This window comes from Lucilia cuprina, chromosome 4, assembly GCF_022045245.1.
Source record: "Lucilia cuprina isolate Lc7/37 chromosome 4, ASM2204524v1, whole genome shotgun sequence".
Classification (NCBI taxonomy): Eukaryota; Metazoa; Arthropoda; class Insecta; order Diptera; family Calliphoridae; genus Lucilia; species Lucilia cuprina.
Window position 1 is genome coordinate 48601144 of NC_060952.1, and position 22584 is coordinate 48623727.

At 29.3% G+C, this 22584-nt stretch overlaps 2 protein-coding genes across 5 annotated transcripts in view; one reads left to right on the top strand and one right to left on the bottom strand.

Moving 5' to 3' along the window:
- Positions 1-22584, top strand: part of LOC111679124 (coiled-coil domain-containing protein lobo) — a 776294-nt gene that overhangs the window by 172237 nt on the left and 581473 nt on the right.
- LOC111685959 (protein distal antenna) overlaps positions 1-22584 on the bottom strand; it is a 109182-nt gene that overhangs the window by 54674 nt on the left and 31924 nt on the right. The window contains exon 2 of one of the 4 annotated variants that reach the window (XR_006940638.1): positions 12871-13054. The exons of the other annotated variants lie outside the window; for them this stretch is intronic. The gene's annotated coding sequence lies outside the window, so the exon portion shown is untranslated. Of the gene's footprint in view, positions 1-12870; positions 13055-22584 lie in introns of those variants that run through there. 4 annotated transcript variants of the gene reach the window in all.

Genomic DNA, 22584 nt, shown 5'->3' on the forward strand with positions numbered 1-22584 from the left:
AAAAAAATTGTTCAAACAATGAGAAATCAAGGAAAATCATTGCGAGAAATAGCAAAGAGCATAGGAAGATCATTACATTTTGTCCAAAATGCTTTATCAAAAAAACAAAAAAGGGAAACTCGCGGTAGACCAAAGAAAACAAGTCCAGAAACAGATAGGCGGATCGTCCTAATGGTTAAAAAAGACCCTTTCATATCATCGAAAGCTATTTCTGCGGAGCTATCTAATGAAATCAGTCCACAAACAGTTCGTCGTCGTCTTTTACAAGCTAAATTGCCCGGAAGAATTGCCAGAAAAGTGCCACTAATGCGCCAAAAAAATATCAAGACGAGATTAGAATTTGCTAAAGAGCACGTACAATGGTCAGGGTGTGAAGGCGAAAAAAAGTGGAGAAATATTTTATGGAGCGACGAAACAAAAATAAATTTGTTTGGAAACGACTGCCAAAGAAATGTACGCCGTCCAAAAGGAAAAGAATTCCACGTTAAATTTACAAAAAAGACGGTAAAACATGGCGGAGGAAACATAATGGTTTGGGGTTGCTTTTCATGGAACGGTGTTGGTCCGATATTCCGAATAGAAGATACAATGAACGCAAGTGGGTATAGAGACATATTGGAAAACGTAATGCTTCCATATGCATCGGAAAATATGCCATTAATATGGACATTCCAGCAAGACAATGACCCGAAACATAGTTCAAGATTGGTTAAAAACTGGTTCCTGGAGAATAACGTACGTGTATTAAGCTGGCCCAGCCAATCCCCTGATTTGAACCCAATTGAAAATTTGTGGAGTGAATTAAAGATAAGGCTTTCGAAGGAAGTTTTCAAAAGTAAAGATGATTTGTGGGAGAAAACGCAAAAAATATGGTACGAGATTCCATTGGAGAAGTGTCAGAAGTTGATATCCAGTATGCCCAGAAGAGTGGAGAAAGTTTTACAAAATAAAGGTGGATACACTGGATACTAGCTTTACTTTAATAATTAAATATTGTTTTTAAGAAAAAATTTATTAGCTTTTCTTTAATAAGAATTTTTAAAAATGTATCTATTATAATGAGCACCAAATTTTTCGAAATTTAATTTAGTTTACAATATTTATTATTAATATTGAAATATTTTGTGTTTGTTTTTTACTTTTCTTTCAACTTTGAATAAAATCGCATGAATTTTTTTAATTTTACAATATACTGTTATTTTTCTACGTTTTAAAAAAATATATTTAGGTGTATCTATTATTTTGAGCAGATGTGTATATTTTGGGTCCTTTTAATATTTTAAAACGATATAGTTATCTTCGCAAGTCTATCCATTTATACATATTATGTCTTTCTGTTCTTGGCATGATAACGTTTACCAAAAAAAGATAGAATGGTAAAAATTTTCCCAAAATATTATCTGTTGATCAGAAATCCGATTTTCGTAAAATTTTCATCCTTGGAAGGAAAAATAGGTTACACGCTGGGCTAGCTACTATGAATGAAATGTCTTTTATTATTTTCAAATAAATATGATTCCTAGGACCTTAAAACTACAACAAAATAGTGTATGTTTTATGAAAAAGAAACTTTATAAAACATTTACTAAGTTGAATAATTTAATGAAAAAGCAAACAATAAACACTAATAAACATTATAATTGAAAAAAAACATCATCACTTTTTTCTTTACTATTTGCTACCACACGCACATTTTATCCATACAACCTCATTGTTGCAACATCTATAGGAGTTCATGCATGCATGACAGTAACAATAAATAAACATTGTAAGTAAATACTAGTATATACACATACATATGTATGTATGTTAGTAAGTATAGCAGAGTGTATATTTGCAATAAACATTTAACTTTGAATAAAGTAGGATACATATTTTCACCTACACTCTCACGTACAACTAAGTTACTGCTTGCTGCATGCTAAAATAAAATTTGTGAAAGTTAATGTAATTTTACTTATGGCAAATGTAAATACCATTACAGTGGGTATAAAAAGTGAGAAAAAAAAATTGTGCCGTTAAAAAAAAGAAAAAACTTAAAAGGAATTCAAAAATGATTTAAGAATTTGTTTTGTTTTGAAGCATACAAAATACCCTTTTTATAGTGTAAATTAATTTAACGACTTGTACGTTAACTTTTTCACTCAAGTGTGTTTGTTTAAAAAAAGAATAATGCCCGCATATAGAGTCAACACTTGCTGAATAAATAACAGCACACAAAAACACTAAACACTGGCATACACATACAAATATTTTAACGCACTTTTATAATATCATCATATTGAGGCATCATAATTTTCTATAAAAACTTTTTTCTTTTTATTCCACTTAAATAACCATCCCTACCCATACATGAACTAACGTTGCGGTAGGTTTTTCATAAATTTAATTTTCATTTAACACCTTAAATACTTACTTGTGTACATCATAAATGTAAGACATTTGTGGTAGTGTACTTACACTGCTCCAGAAAAATTGGAATATGTAAATTTTCTAATTGCTTTAAGAACCGCATACCATATAGTCACAAAAATATCGGTCCTACTTATCTTTTTTAGTGAGTCTTTTTTACTCCTTTTGATTTGGTGTCGGTAATAACTTTAATCGCAAGGCTCCGTTCTTTCTCCAACCCTATTTCTTATCACTCTTGCCGATCACTGCAATATTCATTCAAATATAGGCTAAGCTCTATAGAGATTGGGGCAATGAGATGCAATATGAATGAATCGCTTAATTACTGAATGTGATCCTGTAAACAGAGTAGTTTTTAACGCAAGACTCAATGTTATTTTTTATCACATAAACGGATCGCATATGGATAATATTAGTCCATCTATATTTATGGGTGGTGCATATATTAGGGAATCAGAAACTCTTGATGTTCTGGGCACATTTTCCAAGTGTCAAAAGAATCATTTAAGTGTCTCAGTTTTTTCAAACGTTGTCTTATCTTACTTCACTCCATCTGATCTTCTCACTATTTACACCAATTATATCCGACCGAAAATGGAATACAACTCCTATGTATGGGCCGGAGCTTCGAAGTCATTTGGAGCTACTCGACCGCGTACAAAAGTGGACGAACAGTGACAGTATGTGGGTGTATTTCACTGTTCTATCGATACTTCCCCCCGGAGGCATGTTACCTTGGCGAGACCTCCGCCTTGGTGTTATTGCAATCCCGGGGTATAAAGAGGGCCCAATACCTCCAATCTGACCGGATTGAAAAATTGGTGTTTTCAGTCTACCGCTTGGTTTGTCCTTACATAGATTGCCAGAGGTCAGACCAGAGCACCGCATAGTCTGGTACTACGGGTGGCCAGATACCAGATACCACAGATACCCCACAGAGGAGTGACTGTGGGACTAAGCGTTGGAAATGGGTTGGAGTCAATTGTATATGATACGGAATGAATGTAGAGGTATGCGGGACTCACCCGTATACCTAAATGAGTGTGTCGTATGTTTTTTCTCTGAATGTGTGTCGGATAAATGAGATGTGTGCTGGATTGAATGATGATGGATGAAAGGTATCATATACAAGTGATACCAATTAATTTTCCTTCCTTGTCCAGATATGTTCAGAGTATACTCTGTTCATATCAGACTTACCACAGCGTGTCACTGTGAGTAAGAACGATGTCTACGGCTTATTGATGGATCGTGCTTCGGTCCACCGGTTACGTCTCTAGGTGCTGTTGCCGAATCAACAGAGCCATAGTAGTGTGGTTGTCTTTCAACGTGACTACTTTGGCAAGAGATTAGATAGCTCGAGTACTCCAGCAAAGTACTTGCGCATGGTACCGGTCATGGCCAATGTGCAAAAATTGCCACCTGACTTTTCATTGAAGACAAAGGGGCGATGGTAGACCGTTCTCAAGTCTACCCTGTGAATGAAAAAGACCACCGTGAGATAAGGCCGACACGGCAGATGCTCACGTTAAAACTCTCGACAGTCTGTTCTATTAAATTTCAAACTTACATTATTCGCATAAAAATTATTGTACAATAACTCACAATCTACTCTCATATAATTGAAAACATTTTAAATACTTTTTTCTATTCATTAAAAAGTATATTTGCAAAACAAAAGGGAAAATTATTTTATTTTAACAAAAAATGAAAATCATATTTTTTTTTGCTGTGTATTTTTTGTATGTTTGGATTCCAAACATACAAGAAAATATACAGCTGAATAAAACCAAATACATCTACACACACGTGTACATCTTTTTCTATGTACAGTGTTTTTGTTGCTTTTTTAACAATTTTTTTATGAAATTTTCAGAGGTTGTCTCGGATTTTTGCTCATATCTCCGTTATTTACCGACTGATTTTGCTGATTTTAAATAGCGATCTTCTCGAAAGCATGTTTAATAGAATTATTGAAGATTCGGGTCTCGCCGATATCTGGGGTCCTCTAAAAACTGATTTCAACAGACAGACAGACGGACAGACAGACAGACAGACGGACAGACAGACAGACGGACATGGCTTAATAGACTCCGCTATCTATAAGGATCAAGAATATATATACTTTATAGGGTCGGAAAATTATATTATAGAAATTACAAACGGAATGACAAACTTATATATACCCTTCTCACGAAGGTGAAGGGTATAAAAAACGGTTTTTCTTATTTTATTTTATAATTTTTTTGTATTAACAAGGATTTCAATATTTCAATAAATAGAAAACGAAGCACATTTTAAGAAATTATTAGTTTTAAAATTCAACTTAAGTAAACTATAAGGGTGTTTACTACATTTATTCTGAGTTCATTAAGGTCCCGTTGCTATAAATCCGAACGAACAAGTGTTTTCTATTTTTGTATTGAAAACAACAATAAAATGCGAAAAATTGTTATTGTTTTCAACATTGCCGACCATATGATACCCTACACCAGTCAGTATGTTAAAATTTTGAATTTTTTTTAAATAAAGCATTTAATTTGTTTTATTGTGGAATATTTTTACTTATTGTTGACAAAAAAGAGAGATTTTCTACAAGAGGGCTCATAGAGGAGAAGGGGTAAATATGGGCCTATCCTTATAAATTTTGGTAGATGAATTTACGTCTACTGCAAAGTCATTTATGAAGATTTTAATCCTTTTATAAGTAATTATAAGTTAATTTTGACCATCAAGTCATTTTCTGAAGGGGAGTCTGTATGGGGGCTAGGGTCAAATGAGGCCCGATCACAATAAAAATTAGCATTATCAATTATTGTTCTATAAAACTAATTTTTGCTGATTTTCGTTGACATTATAAAACATTTAACGTACTTATGAGCCTAAAGGCCCGATTCGGGGGGTACGGTTGTATGGGGGCTAGGAGAAAAAATGGACCGATTTCAACCATTTTCAATAGCGATCGTCCTTGAGCCAAAAAAATTATCTTGAAAATTGCGACCTGTAGCGTGCGCACAAGGTTTACATGGACACACAGACAGACAGACTGACGGACATAGCTAAATCGACTCAGAAAGTGATTCTGAGGCGATTGGTATACTTTAAGATGGGTCTAGGACCAATATTTTTGGGTGTTACGAACTTCAGCACAAACGCATAATACCCTCCCCACTATAGTGGTGTAGGGTATAATGAGAAAGAAATGTTCCTTCACATTTAGAGGAGCAGGCAGTAAGTATTATCATAAGCCTCTTATACAATTCTTGTGCATATTGTGTGTTAATTTTGCTTAAGTTGTTAAAAAAGAATTTATTAATTGCTTCGCTCTCTATAAGTGTTACAGAATCCTTAGATAACTCTTTTATAGATATTTCCAATGGTTGCAAAGTTTTCCATAGGTTTTTAAGAGCTTCGATTTCTATAGATGAGAAGGGTGCCATTTTTGTTTTTCATTCGATTTATTAAAAATCTTAACATATTTGCTTAATTTTGCCGAACATTTTTATATAATTGTATACAGAAAAAAATATTCAGTAATTTTTTTCAATAAAGACGTTATTCAGTATTAAATTTTAATTTAATTATATTTTTAATTAATGTGTTTACTTTTTTTAATTGCTTTTTGAATTTTTTTAAATTTTTAATATTTTGACATTTGTAAAAATGAAATAAAAAATAAAAAAAACAGTTTAAAACTTTTGCATAAAAGAATTTTTTCATTACTTTATAAAAAATTTTGTTATTTCAATTAAAACACAAAATGGACGGGAATTCACTCATCTCTGTTATGTGGACCTACGTAAGTAAAACAGTTCTCATTCAAAAATATGTGCACGCAATTTAATATAGTGTCTTTTAGATATTTTTTTGGGATGGGATGCTAATTTAGACGCATTATATCCCTAATGCATTAAAAAAAGCAGAGAACTTAACACAAGGTATGCTTTGAGATTTCTCAAACGTGTTTCTAAGTTTTCTTTTGTTGTCACTTTTTAGATCATTATTTCTTGGCGCATGACCCCGGCGGATGCTAGGAGTTTTTATAACTTATGAAGTATATCTGCGATTGCATACAAACATACATACATACATACATACATACATACATACATACATACATACTTCATGTATTTTAGTTATGTATAATAGTTTTTTGTATATTCAATAAAAACAATTTACATAAATCTTCAATTGGAATAATTATTTTTTAGTCGATATTTAAAATTACAATAATTTAATCGAATTCATTAAAGACGTATTTGAAATATGCCACAAGTTCTAATTAAACGAATTAATTACAATAATACTGTTTTAATTGAAATTTTAGATACGTTTTTTCCAATTAACATTTTTAATTTTCAGTTAATCAATAGTATCATTTTTTTAATTAATATGAGCAATTTCATAATTGAAATTCATTTTTAATTTTTTCTGTGTATATGTATTATATAAAAGAAGGTAATTTTAAAAAACCGGTTAATTGATATAAAAATCCGACTTGTCGAATACTTCGAAAATATGAAATATATGTTCAAAAAACCGGTAAACCGGTTTTCGGTTTTTTAATACTCTAGTTCTTACCTAATCCGCGCTTAACATACTTAATTTCATGTCTCTAGGATCATTATAATAGAAAATTCAAAAATAATAGAAAATTCAAAAAATTCAAAAATTCAAATTTAAAGAACGAAAATGTACCAAAAAGTCATAACATATTCTGGGCTCTACATTCTTACAAGTAAAGTACTTAGACAATATTCGATGACATAAGTATGATGTTCTACGCAAGCAATCTAAGTACTTAGAGTGAAAAGTATGCGTAATCCTACATATGTATGTACTCTAATTACAACATAGATTACGATTTAAGCAGGAATACAGCTACCATTTTTAATGTGAAAATAAGATTTTTTTGTTTCTATGTAAGTTTAAAGTTCATCTTTTGTAATTGAAGTTGCGTTTTGTTAGTTAGTTTTAAAGCAGGATGTATACACATCAAATCCGAAAAAATACATCGGGCCTTTTGTGTGCTCCTTTACCAGTGTCACAGGTGGGAATCGAATCCACCATCTTCGTTAAAATTGTTTAGATTTTTATTGAATTAACTACAGATATAGTCATATTTATTTATACTGAAAATTTAAGTATGTTTCGAATTAAGGCAAAGTGTGTAGATTTAAAAAAAAAATAAGGTGTTTCCAGGTAAAAAATCTAAAAGAAGTCAACAACCTCAGATTTCAAAATTATTTATACAATTACTTTCTTTTCAAAAGTATTTATACATTTCAATAAATCGTTTAAAACTATACAAAATATACCTTAAGCTATCAAAATCTTTTGATAGCTTAGTACTTCTTATTTCCTAAACACATATTTATAAAAAACCCTCTAAAATCTTAAGGAATAGAAAAAATAATGGAATTTTCTGTCGAGGTAAAATATTATGTTATGGTGAATATTTAGTTGGGTATGTGGACATTTTAATATGGAAAATTAAATTGAGGTAAAAGTTTATGTTATGGTGAATATTTAGTTGGATATGTGTACATTTTAATATGGAAAATTAAATTGCGTTTGATAAAAATTGTCCACAGTTTATTAAAAGTCACTAAACCACACGTAAACTTAAATAATAGGGTCAAAATTGGTAAAAAATATATGACTTTTAAAATGGATGCTCAGTAAATTCTTAAAAATAGAGCTAAAACATAGTCCCAAGACCGTTTAAGGATGCTCCAAAGATAAAAAATCCAATATGAAACATGGTTTAGAGAAAACAAATCAAATCTCTAAATCCTTTGTATTCGTCACATTTTTAAACAATACGAAGACATAATCGAATTTATTAAATCGTTGTACAACTTTGTGCCTAAATCTCCTGGAAAGATAGATATCAGTATTTATAACCCATGGCAAATTGTGATCCTTTTGCTTTATATTATTTTATCTTATCTTATTTATTTTTTCACGACCTAGGTCCCTAAACGATTTTTTGATATACATATTTGCTTATATGTTTTAGCGATATTTTTAATAAATGAATAATCATCAATTTATATAATTACATATTTTTGACCAATTTGGACCCTATTATTTAAGTATTGGCATGATTTACTAATTTTTAATAAACTGTGGACTATTTTTTTATTAATTTCAATTGAATTTTCTTCCACGTATCCGACTATATATAAACATATTAAACATTACCTTTTCTATCCGATCTTTCCGATTTTATTTATCCGCAAATTCAATTTGGCTTTTTTTAAATATAAATTCATTTTATTTTATATATTTTTATAAACGTCAACTAAAATAACCAACTTATTGGTTGTGAACATCGAATTTGGTTCCTCTAATCATCATTCAATTTTAAATAATGTTTCCATTGATAATTGGTTGCAGTGCTCAATATTTTTTACTCTCTACTATTTTTCGGTTGCAACGACTAATATTTGATGTTCTGACGATTTAATTCTAAATTAAAATCGGCTTCATTTACTGAATTTACCAAAAAATTTAATAACCGATACAATTCAGTTCAAATTATTGATATGGAAATTGTTAAAACCACCATTCGATTATTATTATGGTTTTTTAGTACTGAATATAGAAAATTTGTTAATTTTACAGATTTTTAATAACAGCAATAGAATTTTAATTAATTTAACTAAATATTTATCATAGTAGCCGATTTCCAATCAATCTTTTTTCTGTGTGTAGATTCTCTTACACCGATTCCCTTTCGGTACAAGATGTCGAATTTTCTTTACGTGAACTCCTGCCGTGTCGGCCTTATATCACGGTGGTATTTTTATATACATCTAGTACTTGAACTATCTAATTTCTGACCATTGCTGCCCCGTTGACACTTAAGTAACTAACTCTTTTTTCATATTTTTTTAATTTTCATCATGCTCTACATTGAACAGTGGGCCATTCTACTAGGAAATTTGTGGGTATATACCGGGTAAATGTTATTCTATTACCTTTTTGGGGCATTTAAATATATAATTTTAATTTGGTGTCCTAAAGACCCAACCCTTGGACTAATCTATCACTCATATGCACAAAAAACACAAATTTTAAGATAATATAATGATACACTCTCATAAAAATAGTTAAAAATATATTTTCTTTGTTATTTTATTTTTTACAAACGTCAAATTTCAAAAAGTTTTTTTTTTCAAATTATTAAAATAAAATTTTAATATCAATTAAATTCATTATTGATTAAAAAATATTCATTTTTGATAAGGAATGCATTCAATTAAAATAAATATTTATATTATAAAAAAATATAATTTAATAAATTTTATTACTGATTACCGCTTTATTGAAAAAAATTATTGAATATTTTTTTTCTGTATAGATAATGTTTACAAATATATATGACACGAAGAATGCTGATGAATAGCCGGAGCTGGCCTAAAAATGCATTCCAATCTGCTTGTGTCAAAAAAAAAACTTTTCCTGTATTCTGCATAAGGTAGGGGTTGAACTCGAACCAGAACTTATAATTTATTTTTAAGGATTTTAAAATAGACCAGACCAAATTATTAAATTTTCCCTTTGCCACCCAAATTTTCTTTCTAATCTTAGTTAAAGTTACATTATTAATTTCCATTATACCCTTTATGGTGGCATCACTGTCTTGCACTTTCCGAAATTTTCGCATGCGTCATCATTATGTAATCAGACTACGTCTTCAACTAACTGGCTTTGATTTTTCAATATTAATACTTACACCGTAGTGTTTTTACTGTTTTTTTTTTAATTCAAAATATGTAGCCATATTACGTAAAGCTGAAATCTAGTTTAATAATATATTAATATTACTTTTAATATGCGGATTGTAAAAATATGGATACAGATTTGTTATCAGTGCAATATAAATTGAGATTTAGAAATAAAAGTGCAGTGTCAAAATAATGCACTATAGCGCGAAAACAACAAATATAGATCTATCCATTTGTCATTATTCCAGAAACACATTATATGAGCTAAAGTGAACAAAAAAATCGATTTTTTATTAAAGGATAATATTCTCTCAATTTAACCGTCCGATAAACATTGGTCATTTATAAGAGAACTTTTAAAGAAACTAGGAATGATAGCTTCAACTTTAGAATATCTTATTTGGCAGCCACAAAAGTCTCGTGCTAAATTAACTTTTTTCGTTCATGCTATGAAGCAATTTCACACAAAACTACATGAAAATCAAAAATATATTTTTTCGAGTAAAATTAGGAGACTACGTTCTATTTCTAAACTTTGATTTAATTCCTCAAATAGTTTTGTAGATATAAACGATTAAAAATTGTTCGATTTTGGTGGGTTAAATGTGGAAAAATTTTATTGTATTCATCTGAAGTCGTAGGAATCACAATAAGCGAGATAATTATAAAAAAACGGATTTGCTATTATAATATAATATTTTACATATCTTGTTTTCGTCAATTTTAATTGTATTTTCTGTAAAAATATGTGCAATATAAAAATAAGTTTTAACCGGTTAAAAATTCTAAAGGTTTTTTTTCAGAACAATTTAAATTATCCTAAAAAATCTACTACTAACAATAATTGTTTCAATATAGATACTGTAGAGAAATTCGCGCCACAGGACTAGAATATATCAAAAAACTAAAAAAAATGCATTTTTAAGAATTTTCCAAATTTTTTTCTGTATTGTAATAATATGTCTGTTCATTAACAATAAATTTTCAGAAATTGGTTTTATATTTCAATATAAATTTCTAATATTTTTGCTAAAATTAGTAAAAACTTTAATTTATTGAACAGACATATTCTATTCAAAGGATTTAATTTTGTGTCTTTTTGATTCGAAATATCATAATAATTTTAAACTCAATTTCAAAAACATTTACAACCAAAAAATTAAGTTGATCAGTTCTGGAATTACTTCTTAAATCAATGATTAAATTGTTTAGGTTAAAATTAATTTGGGAAATTGTCAATTTATATTTCAAATATATTTTCGATAAATTTGAAATATTTTTCACTGGTTTTAAGTACAAATTTTAAAAATTTTAAATTCCGTATTTAAATCATCCCAAAATAAGTGGATTTGGTAGGTTTGCGTACTAAGCTAAAACCTATGTTTATGCAGTTGGAAAAAGTACAAAAAATAGAGTAATTTTAGAAAAATTCAAAAAGATCGATTTCGAAATTCCACTTTTTGGGATTGGTTAAAGTAAGAATCGAAAAAATCTATATATAAATTTGTGTGCCTCGGTAGGCTATATGGTAGTATGCTAGTCAGTCTGGGGGTTGTTGTTTCAATTCCTACCAGAGACTCTGATCTTAATTTACCCTACTCGGTAAATTGGGTTGAGTATAATTTGTAATTGTATTGTAATGGACAAATAAATAAGTCTGTATATACATAAAATTAAAATTTTTGTTAAACTCGTCACATATAAATAGAAAAAAACAATATTTTCTTAACACTTTTTTCTAATATTTTTTCTTTATTTTTAGCACTTTCTAGCATTTTTTTTCATCTAGCACTTCTTCCCAATTAGATTTTGGCAGACGAAGTCCCATGTCAACTTTGATTTGTGAATATAAAACTCTAAAGTTTACTAATTTTTCAATCATTTCTTTTGGCTTTACTACTAATAAATTATTAAGCACAATATTCATAAACGCTAATTAAGTTATAAATGGTTAATTAAAAAAAAAAAAAAAATTATGGAAAATATGTATTATAATGTTTATGAAATTTAATCGATCATATACAAAATACGTAAATGGTATATGTAGGTACTAAATGTGCTTAACTCTATCTATGCTATTATTTTAGTTTTATAAACTAAAAATAGTGTACAGACATACTAGAAATACATATAAACACATGTTTATGTATGTATGTGTGCACCATTTGTATGTAATATATTTAGTAGTAGTAGTTGGTTGCCATCCTTAGAACTTTTCTACGTATTTTTGGTTCCTTGTCGTTACTAGAGTTGGCGTTTGTAGTTGTTTTTTATGTTTGAGAAGAAGAGAGAAATAATAATGTCCTGTTGCGACGCGGTGGACGGACGGTATTTCTTCGTATCGTTTGGTCATCCTTATGTACGGATACATGCTGTTTAGTAACTTTGCATACGGCTTTTATCCTTTTGTTTTTGTTTTCTTCTTTTTCATACGAACTTTTGTTGTTGCTGCTGTTGTCTTGTAGATTTTATGTTGCCGTTGTGTTTTTTATTTGTACATACATATAAACAAACTATTCTGTATCTTTTTGCAGATAAGTATCCTTGTCGTTTAGCAAGTGTCCGTCTTAACGTTGGATACATAAATACATATGCATATACATACATATAAATACACATTCATTCATCCACACACACAAATGTACATTTAAATTTGTGTCTTGTCCATACAGCATGTTTGTGTGAATATACATATTTTTCTTGTTGTTTTAATATTGTTTGTAATGTGTATACTAGAATACAGAAAGATACATAAATATGTACATATTGCTTCTTTCATCTAACTGCTGCGTGTAGGATTCTAATGTCCATCTAAATTTCGTTTTAAAATTGAGAAAAGAAAACGAATCATACTACTCATACCCTCAGCCTTATCCTTCATCCGTTTTAACAGGAATACACGCACACTTTGAAATAAAAAATAGGAATCAAAGTCAATATAAGACTCGAAGGTAGGTAAATAAATAAATATACTAATACGATGAGTATGAAGGTTTGTGTGTGATGTTTGCACATATTTAAGAATATTATTTGCACAAAATACCACTCCTAAATCCATGCATATACATATACATATGTTTTATATCATGTACATAGTCATACGTCGCAAAAGACAGTGTATTTAAAATTTTTGACGGGAACGAAATTTTAACATCCTACGATAATTGCCACAACTATTCGGAAACCAATTTTAATAATCTATAATGAAAATTTATGTTATAAATACTCCGAACTTGTAAACTAATTTAGACAGAAACAAGTCAGAGAGCTATACTCGCAAGCTACTTTTTATTAAAACCGATTTAACTATCTAATTTTTAGATATCTTGGCAAAATGTTTGCTTCCGTATTGAGGGTACTAACATTTTTGCATATTAATTCTTATAATCCGAAAAACTTTCGTATTTATATTTGTGTCGAATTTTATCAAGACATGTTTATTTTATAACGAAAGTGATTTTTTGAAGTGGACATTATATAGGAGCTATTATCAAATATGGGCCGATCCCGAAAAATATTGGTAGAATGAGTTATATGTTCACAGTTATCAGCTCAATCTTACTTTTTCCCATAGCTTTATTATTCATAGAAACATATGCGTTTAAGTGATTTTCGTAAGTGGATCTTATATGAGAGCCGACTGGGATCTACGTTGGTAATTTGATTTCTGTTAATATTATATTTGCACGTACAAAATTTTGTGTTAATATCGATACATTTGTGGGAGTTATTAATGATAAACTATTTTCTGAGAATGAGCGCTATGGGAAATATTGGGTCGATTGTAAAGATTTTGAATATAATTGACCACCGACTTAAAAAAATAATGTATGACTAAATTCGTCGAAATATCTTTGGTAGTTTCTGTGAAAACTTAAAAAAAAAACAATGAATTTTGGTCCAAGGACGAATGAACATTGAAAATGATACTTAATGATACTTATTGATTTGATACTTAAACCTTTGATATCTATATATGTATGTACATTAGACGTGTCAAAAATATATAAATTTTATATTCCAAATTTGCTTTGTGCATGAATGCTTTTAGAAGAGGAAGAGGAGATTTCTTGCGATTAGATATGAGTATCGCAAATATGTCTTGCAGAAGGCTCACGAATCGAAGTCCTATCTATTTTATACGCTCCATCAGTTGTGACAACAACAAAATATTTTTAGTGAATTAAGTTGATTTCGTTTGCTTGTGCTAAGCAGTTTGGTGATGAAAATCAGCAAAATCGGTTAAATATGTAAAAAGTCATAGTAATTCTTAGTAGCTTTTTCAAAAAAAAAAAAAAAAACAACGAAAGTAATTCGACGAATTTTTTTCACTTTTTTGTGCCAGGGATCAAGTATGTTGGAAATCATAAGAATTGATACAAAATTTTAAATAGCCCCATATATATTCCCGAAAATTAGCCTATCGTTAATAATTCCTTAAAGTATATCTATATCTACACAATTTTGTACATGTAAATGTGATATGAACTCTGTCAATACTTCATTGATTAATTAAGCTATTGAGATAAAATTCGACACAAAAATGTTTTGTCTATATATATAAAATCACTTTATAAAATTTTTCTGGATAAGCATAGCTCTCATATAAGACCCACTTCCGAAAACCACGTATATTATTGATCAGAGCTCCGACACAAAGTCATCAACAAAATTTCAAAAATCACTTAAACGAATTTAGTTCATTAAAAATATCGACGTTGAAATAAAGATCTATAGGAATATGGTTTGTAAATATACAAATCAATTTCCTACATTTTTTGGCATAGCAAGATTAGCCCATCCGAAAATCACATAATATAAATTATCTTAGACCTAATCGAAATTTGTTCCACATATGCACTACGGAACAAAAGTTTTGTCGAGTTATCTGAAAATTGATCTTTATTTTACATTTTACCCAACTTTCAATTAAATTGGTAAAAAAGAAAATATTGCATTTCACAATGGTTTCAAGAGAATTTTTGTATATTGTATAGCTTGAGTTTGATCTTCATTCAATTTTACTAATACTTCAAATTTATGTTTCATATAATCTCGAATTATATATAATTTAAAAGCTTTAATTAAAATGAATAACAGTATTACATTATTTCATAAAATATTTTTTTACTGATTGATTTTAATAAAATGTATTGTCAAATTTGTACATAGACTAATGTATCTACGATTTCTTGTCTATATTTTCTTAATTTTTGTTTTGTCCATCGCCACACCAAATCCCTTTCTTACCAATTTTCTATTTTCTTACTTGTCATTTCATGCTAATAATCTTTTTGTTTAATTCACATATTTTTCTTGACAACGCCAGGATGTTATTTTCTATGGTTTTACCATCATAAAAAACACTATGAGGTTTTGAATCTCAACTTGTATAAAACGGACACACAAAACACATGCAGTTAAACAATAAATATTTTACAGGACTAAAGTACATGTTGTTCAAGTGAATATTTTCATGGTTTGTGTGTGTATGTAAATAAACACACATCCATATTTATATATGCAAAAGGATCGTTTACATACATATACATATTTACTAAATCTTTATTTCTTTGTAAGCGTGTGCAAAAATTTAAAATTTATGACACCTGCCTTTCAATCTCTGTAAACCTCGAATATATAACAACAACAAAATTTTTACTAGTTTTCTTTAAATTTTGATAGTTTGTCATTGAATTTTGCTGATAAAGAAATTCTCAGAAAACTATGTTTACGCACAGAAAACATTTTGGGCGGATGCGAAGAAATTTTAAATGCATTTGTACAGACCTCACGAAAAATCAAAAATAGTGCCCTACTTACCGTCTGTATTACTTACAAGTACTCTAGAAATGACTTTTTTTTAATCTGATATAGAAGTATTTTCGTTTTTGTCATTTTGTTTGTACATTTATTTAATTGCGTGTTAAGAATTGTGTTTTACAAAAAAGAAAACAAAAATAAATTTGTTTGTGAAAACCATTATTTGACGCAAAAAATAGCTAAGAATTGGTGTAGTTAGTAGAACATTTCACTCACAAACCTATGCCCCTGATTCGTGTTCTAGCTGGCTTATCAAAACAGATGGGGTGTATATTGTTTTTTTCATTCCCTTTCTAACACATCGAAATATTGGTCGTAAACCCATAAAAGTATATATATTCTGCGTTCTTATTAAATTCTAAGACGATCAAGCAATGTCCATATGTCTGTCTGTTGAAAACAGGATATGGTCCACACGGAAAGAGCTAGATAGTTGAAATTTTGCATAAATAATCCCTATAGGTAAGGTTTGTTTGGTATTATGGGTCATAGTGGTCCACATTTTCGGATTGCCTCTATACAACCGAAACCGACCGGTTTTGAATATTTCATATTTTCGAAGTATTCGACAAGCCGGGTTTTTATATCGAATAACCGGTTTTTTAAATAACCTTATTTTATATAATACATATACAGTACAATTATATATTTTTATAAAAAGCAGATAAAATTACGCAAATATGTAAAGATTTTCAATAAATCGAATGAAAAAACAAAAGGTTGTTAAAACCCAAGGCGGTAAAGAGTTTAAGTTAATATCCCATCCACAGACAGAATTCATTATCATGCGAATATGGAAATGTGTAAATCATGATTTTCTAGAACTTTCTTTAATACCTTTTTCATCTAAAATAGCTTTAATTGCTTCGCCCTCTAAGGATTTTACTGAATCCTTGTAGAGGGCGAAGCAATTAAATTAAATTGTTTTTCAACAACTTAAGGAAAATTAAAACACAGTATGCTCAAGAATTGTGTAACAGGTTTATGATAAGACTTAATGAACGCAGAATAAAGGTAGGAAACACCTTTATAGTTTATTTAAGTTCAAGAAAGCACCCAACTAAAGCAGAATCCAAAGAGTTTGCTGTGGAATTATATAATCGTTTTTTCCCACGCAATGAGCTGGATGAAGAATTAGTTGATTCTGATGTTGATTTATGTTTTGAAATTGATAATTCTACAGGTCTAATTTCTGATTTAAACAGCACAATAAGTAGTATGCTAAATCCAAGAAAGACCAGAAAACAGCATTCACCATTATATGATAATTTTATATACCTGGATAAATGCAACAAAAGAACGGAAAAGCTAGAAATCTTTTAAAGTTGAGGAATTTTTACTATTGCACCAATGTTATTTACAAAACTTACATAGATATACATATCTTACGTAAAATTGAATATAATTCTTCCGCACCTCTAATCTTTATCATATTATATTATAAGGATATACGTTGCAAGCAGAAAACTTTCTCTTATCTTTAATTCCAAGAAGTTGTTTCGGAACTAGTATGCGTTCCATTGAATGTATAACTAGTTTCAAGGAACTAGTTCCTTGAAAACTATTTAGAAGTATTTAAGAACTACAACAATATTCTAAAGAACGGGTTCCAGAAGTTATGGCGACACTACTAGTTCCAAGGCTGCTGTTTAAGAATTTGAAATAGTTCTGTTTTCTCCCGTTCTAGAACTAGTAGTTTTAAAAACAAGTTCTAAAATTTTTCCTGAGGTGTTTCATTTTATTCTTTATAATATAAAACCATATACATTACATAAATGCATTATAAATATTGAATTCCTTGTTTTTTGGTTTTTTTCGAATTATTCGAAAACCGGTTTTTGGAATAGACCGGTTTTTTGAATACTCTAAACTTAAACTTACTTAAAAATACTAGTAAAGCTATAAGTTCGACACACATAAGTTTTCTACGAGTTAAAATTTCTCTACCAAATTTATTGAGGATCGATCCATAATTATCCCAAGCCGCATATAGAGCCTCATTCAGAAAATTATTTTAACGATCATTTCTGCCTTAAAATAATGTTTATAGCAACTTAAATCTTCCTGCCGAATTTAATATATGTAAGCCTGCCTCCAGAAAATTACTTTAACGCTAAATGCTGACATAAAAATGCGAGTACAGCAATAATATTCGATGTAAACATATTTTTATGAACCAAAACCGGTCAAAAAATTTTTATGGAAAACTGTCTGTTTATTTGAGGAGTGATAATGATGTTAGGGTAGAATTCCTTTTATGACATACGGTTTGATGGTGGGTATATAATTTTCGGCTTGCATAAAAAACAACATACTCAACAACTTCTTTGTAAGTGAAATGTACTTCTTTAACTCTCTTTTTGTAATCGAGTGTGAGAAGTACTTGCCTCTAGTAACATCACGGTGTGAAAACAATAACTTAAAATGCAAATGAAGAAGTAGTAAAAAGAGGTTTTATTAGCTTTTTAACCCATTTCTTTTCAATGAAAGTTTTTTCTTGGGCTATTTTCAATTTATCGGAGACCCATTTCGAAAGATAAGAGATTTTTTTATTTTTTTTATTAAAAATTAAAAAAAAAGACATTTCTTATATAAACTACAATAATATGCATCGTTTGAGAGGTATTTCTAGAAATAATTGGTCCACGGGACAGCTTAATGTACATACATATATATAGCCAGAAAATGTAGTGACTATTCATAGAGTTGTTATATTTGTGAATGAACTTCATCAATAATTCAAATCCTTAAACATCGAATTTGTACGCTTTATGAAATAAGAACGTACAGTGGTTATCCCATTCCCAACGTAAGCAACATCAAATTTATCCAAACTAAATCATTGGAAACCCAACTACGGCAAAAACCCATAGGCTTGTAAAATAATTGAATTTAATAATCGATATTAATATGAACATCAGGGTAATTTTTGGAATAAGGTTTTTAATGACTACTCAAATCAGTTACGAACCTAGCTCTTCCAAATTAAAACAAGTGCTATATTCGGCTGTGCCGAATCATAAATACCCTTCACAAGTTACTTTTGTATTAATACTTTTGTAATTGTCCAAATATTTCAGGAAATAAGTTCTCTCATGTTTTATAATGGAAAAACCCCACGATTTATGTAGCCTAATTCTGTAAAATTTATAAAATATAACAAACAATATTTTATGTCCAATTATGTGTATAAAGACAAAGTTTTAGAATTCTGTATCTATATCATTACTTGGTAATAAATATTGTGAAGTGATTTTCTGGACCTAGTATGAGAGCTATGACCAAATATGGACCGGTCGTAAAACAATTTTATAGTGAATTTATGTATATAAGAGCAATATTTTTGCTAAATATATGGATATAAATATTTGGTTATGAGTTATGTACGTTTTTTTCTGATTTTCGGAAGGGAACCTTGTATGTGTGTTTTTCTAAAAGGGACCTTGTATGGGAGCTACGATCAATTATGTACCGATCGAAAAATCATTTCACAATCTTATTTCTCTGTATATGAGCAATACTTGTGCAAAACATTATACCGATCCGAAAAAAACTTTCATTGTAATATTTCTGTATATAAGAGCAATACTTGTACCAAATTTTATATTGAAATCTTAATTTAGTAATGAGTTATGCTCGCTTAAGTGATTTCGATATGGGAGCTACGACCAATTATGGACCGATCCAAAGAAACTTTCATGGTTATATGTATATAAGAGCAATACTTGTACCAAATTTCATATGGATATCTTAATTAAGTAATGAGTTATGTGCCTTTAAGTGATTTTCGAGAGAGGACCTTGTATGGGAACTAATGCCAAAAATGGACCGATCGAAAAAAATCTTTTACAGTAATATTTCTGTGCATATGAGCAATACTTGTACCAAATTGTTTATGGATATCTTAATTTTATAATGAGTTATGTTCGTTTAAGTGATTTTTTCTACAATTTTGTGAAGATAGCAACATTACGACAGAAGTTATTAACAAAAAACCAAATTTCCGGGAATATGTACTTTTATATGAAATTGTGGACCGATTTTCCGCACGGATCAAGCACTTGTGTAGAAATGAACGTGTGATGATTTTCATGGAATTATCTTGCATAGTTTTCGAGAAAATTACATCAGAATGTTTAAAAAATGCGCTTTTTTCGAGGTTGTTCCAAATTTGAATTCATAACTTTTCCCGATGCGAACCTATTTTGCTCATTTTCAACACCAAACAACATAGGAAAACTAAGAATTTGGTTAAATTGTGTTGCCACGTTTTATCGTGAGCGTGTTTTACACAGACAGACGGACATAGCTAAATCGACTTGAATTTGATAAGGATTTGGGTCTCAGGTGAATATTTCTTGGTGTTACACACGGAATGACAAAGTTATATATACCCTCTATCACCACTGATGGTGGTGGAGGGTGTAATAAATTTAATCTGATGTTTATCCCTTTTGATATTTTTGAGTACAAGATTAAACTTCGCCATCAAAACGATGCAGTTTTATAAAAAAGAAGATAATTGCGAAAGTAATATAAAAGTTAATGAAAACTTAAATTTAAAACAAAAAAATATATTGTAAACTAAAAATAATTTATATTAATCAATAAATTAAACATTTTAATGTTTATTTTTATAAAAATTTTATTATTTTTTATTTTTTTTGCATCAGCTGTTTACACTTTTGCATTTCTGGCTGAAGTTTAAACCATTAGGTGATTGACTATTCAAAACAACGTTCGAATATTAATTTTAATTTAATCCCTAATCTTTCACCTAAAGATTGGCCTTTAAAGGTTTATTATAATTTCTCTTGATGATATATTTCATTTAAATTCTAAAATAATACATTATTGATCTATTTATTTCGTAGTTGCTAAAATTTAATATATACTTTTATTCTTAAAAAATATTTTTTGTAGTATAAATAATAAACCCACTTAAAGATTTCGAAAATTCTTACCACAATAGTTTTCCAGATTAACAGTATCCTAATATATATTATACATTTTTTTGTAAGTTTGTTTATTTGTTTGTGCGTCAATCACGCCTAAACGGATGAAACGATTTTCTATACAACTTTCCGAAAATTGGACTACAAAAAAATGGGTGAAAACGACAGAAAACGAGAAAAATTGGTACTTTTGTACCAATGTATTAGCAAAGTTCCGTTGCGAAAGTTGGAACAAAACTGGTATTAAAATTTGGGAAAAGGCGAAAAACTGGGAAAATCGGTACTTTTGTGCTTGAAAACTGATTTATGTATATTCTAATTATTTTCGATTTAGTTTTATAAAGTGTAAGAAATTTTAATTATGTCCACAAGTAAATGGCTTGGCCGACTTTAAAAAATTTTAAACAGAGATATATCTTTACTTAGAAGTTTCAATTGGTTATATCTTTATTCCAAAAAATCAGAAAGAGACGAAATACGGATCGCGGTAAAATGATTATTTTTTTTAAATGAAGAAATAAAAGTAATTTCTGCTTATATACTTACCCCCTTATTCACAAACAATTTTTTTTAACAATTAGATTTTGTATAGAAATTTTGTTTTATATACCTTTATAAAAAAGTTTTGCTTGTGAATTTTAAACATGTAGTAAGGATTCATTACATATTGTGTTTAAATATGTAATGAATCCTTACTACATTGAAAGAAAATACGGATGGAAAATTTTACATTCGTATGGCCCTCTTCGTCGCATTAGATCAGGTATTTTTATGTAAAGTCAAAAAAGTGAAACAGCTGTTTCTAGGGTTTCCAGATTCCGATTCGCAAAAAGCTGGACATTGGGCTTTAAAAAGCTGGACAAAACAAAACAAGTATGAATTTATAGTCGGACATTGCCGACCATATGATACCCTACACCAGTCAGTATGTTAAAATTTTAATTTTTTTTAAATAAAGCATTTAATTTGTTTTATTGTGGAATATTTTTACTTATTGTTGACAAAAAAGATAGATTTTCTACAAGAGGGCTCATAGAGGAGAAGGGGTAAGTATGGGCCTATCCTTATAAATTTTGGTAGATGAATTTACGTCTATTACAAAGTCATTTATGTAGATTTTAATCGTTTTATAAGTAACTATAAGTTAATTTTGACCATCAAGTCATTTTCTGAAGGGGAGTCTGTATGGGGGCTAGGGTCAAATGAGGCCCGATCACAATAAAAATTAGTATTGTCAATTATTGTTCTATAAAACAAATTTTAGTGGTGTAGGGTATAAAAATCTGGACATAAAACAATACTGAGAAAATGCTAATTTTGGTATTTTGTAAATAGTTTCACAGTGATACACCAAAAAAAAAAATGCAGGGGTTCTCATATACCAATTCCGTTCTGTTATAGTCCACAGAGTATGAATATATTTTTAGTTTTCCCCGATCACTTCGTTAGCTTACTTTTTAGAGCAAAAGATGTGAAAATGCTCCATTTTTGAAGCTTTAAATTTTAAAAATCATAAGTACGTAAGCTGTACTTAAAGAAATTGACCATCGCTCGCAATAATAGGTCTTATCGCCTACTTTCCTGTAAGAAATACACAGTAACTTTATGATAGAGAGTAATTTTTAATTTACTCTCAATCAAAAAAATGTCAAAAAAAT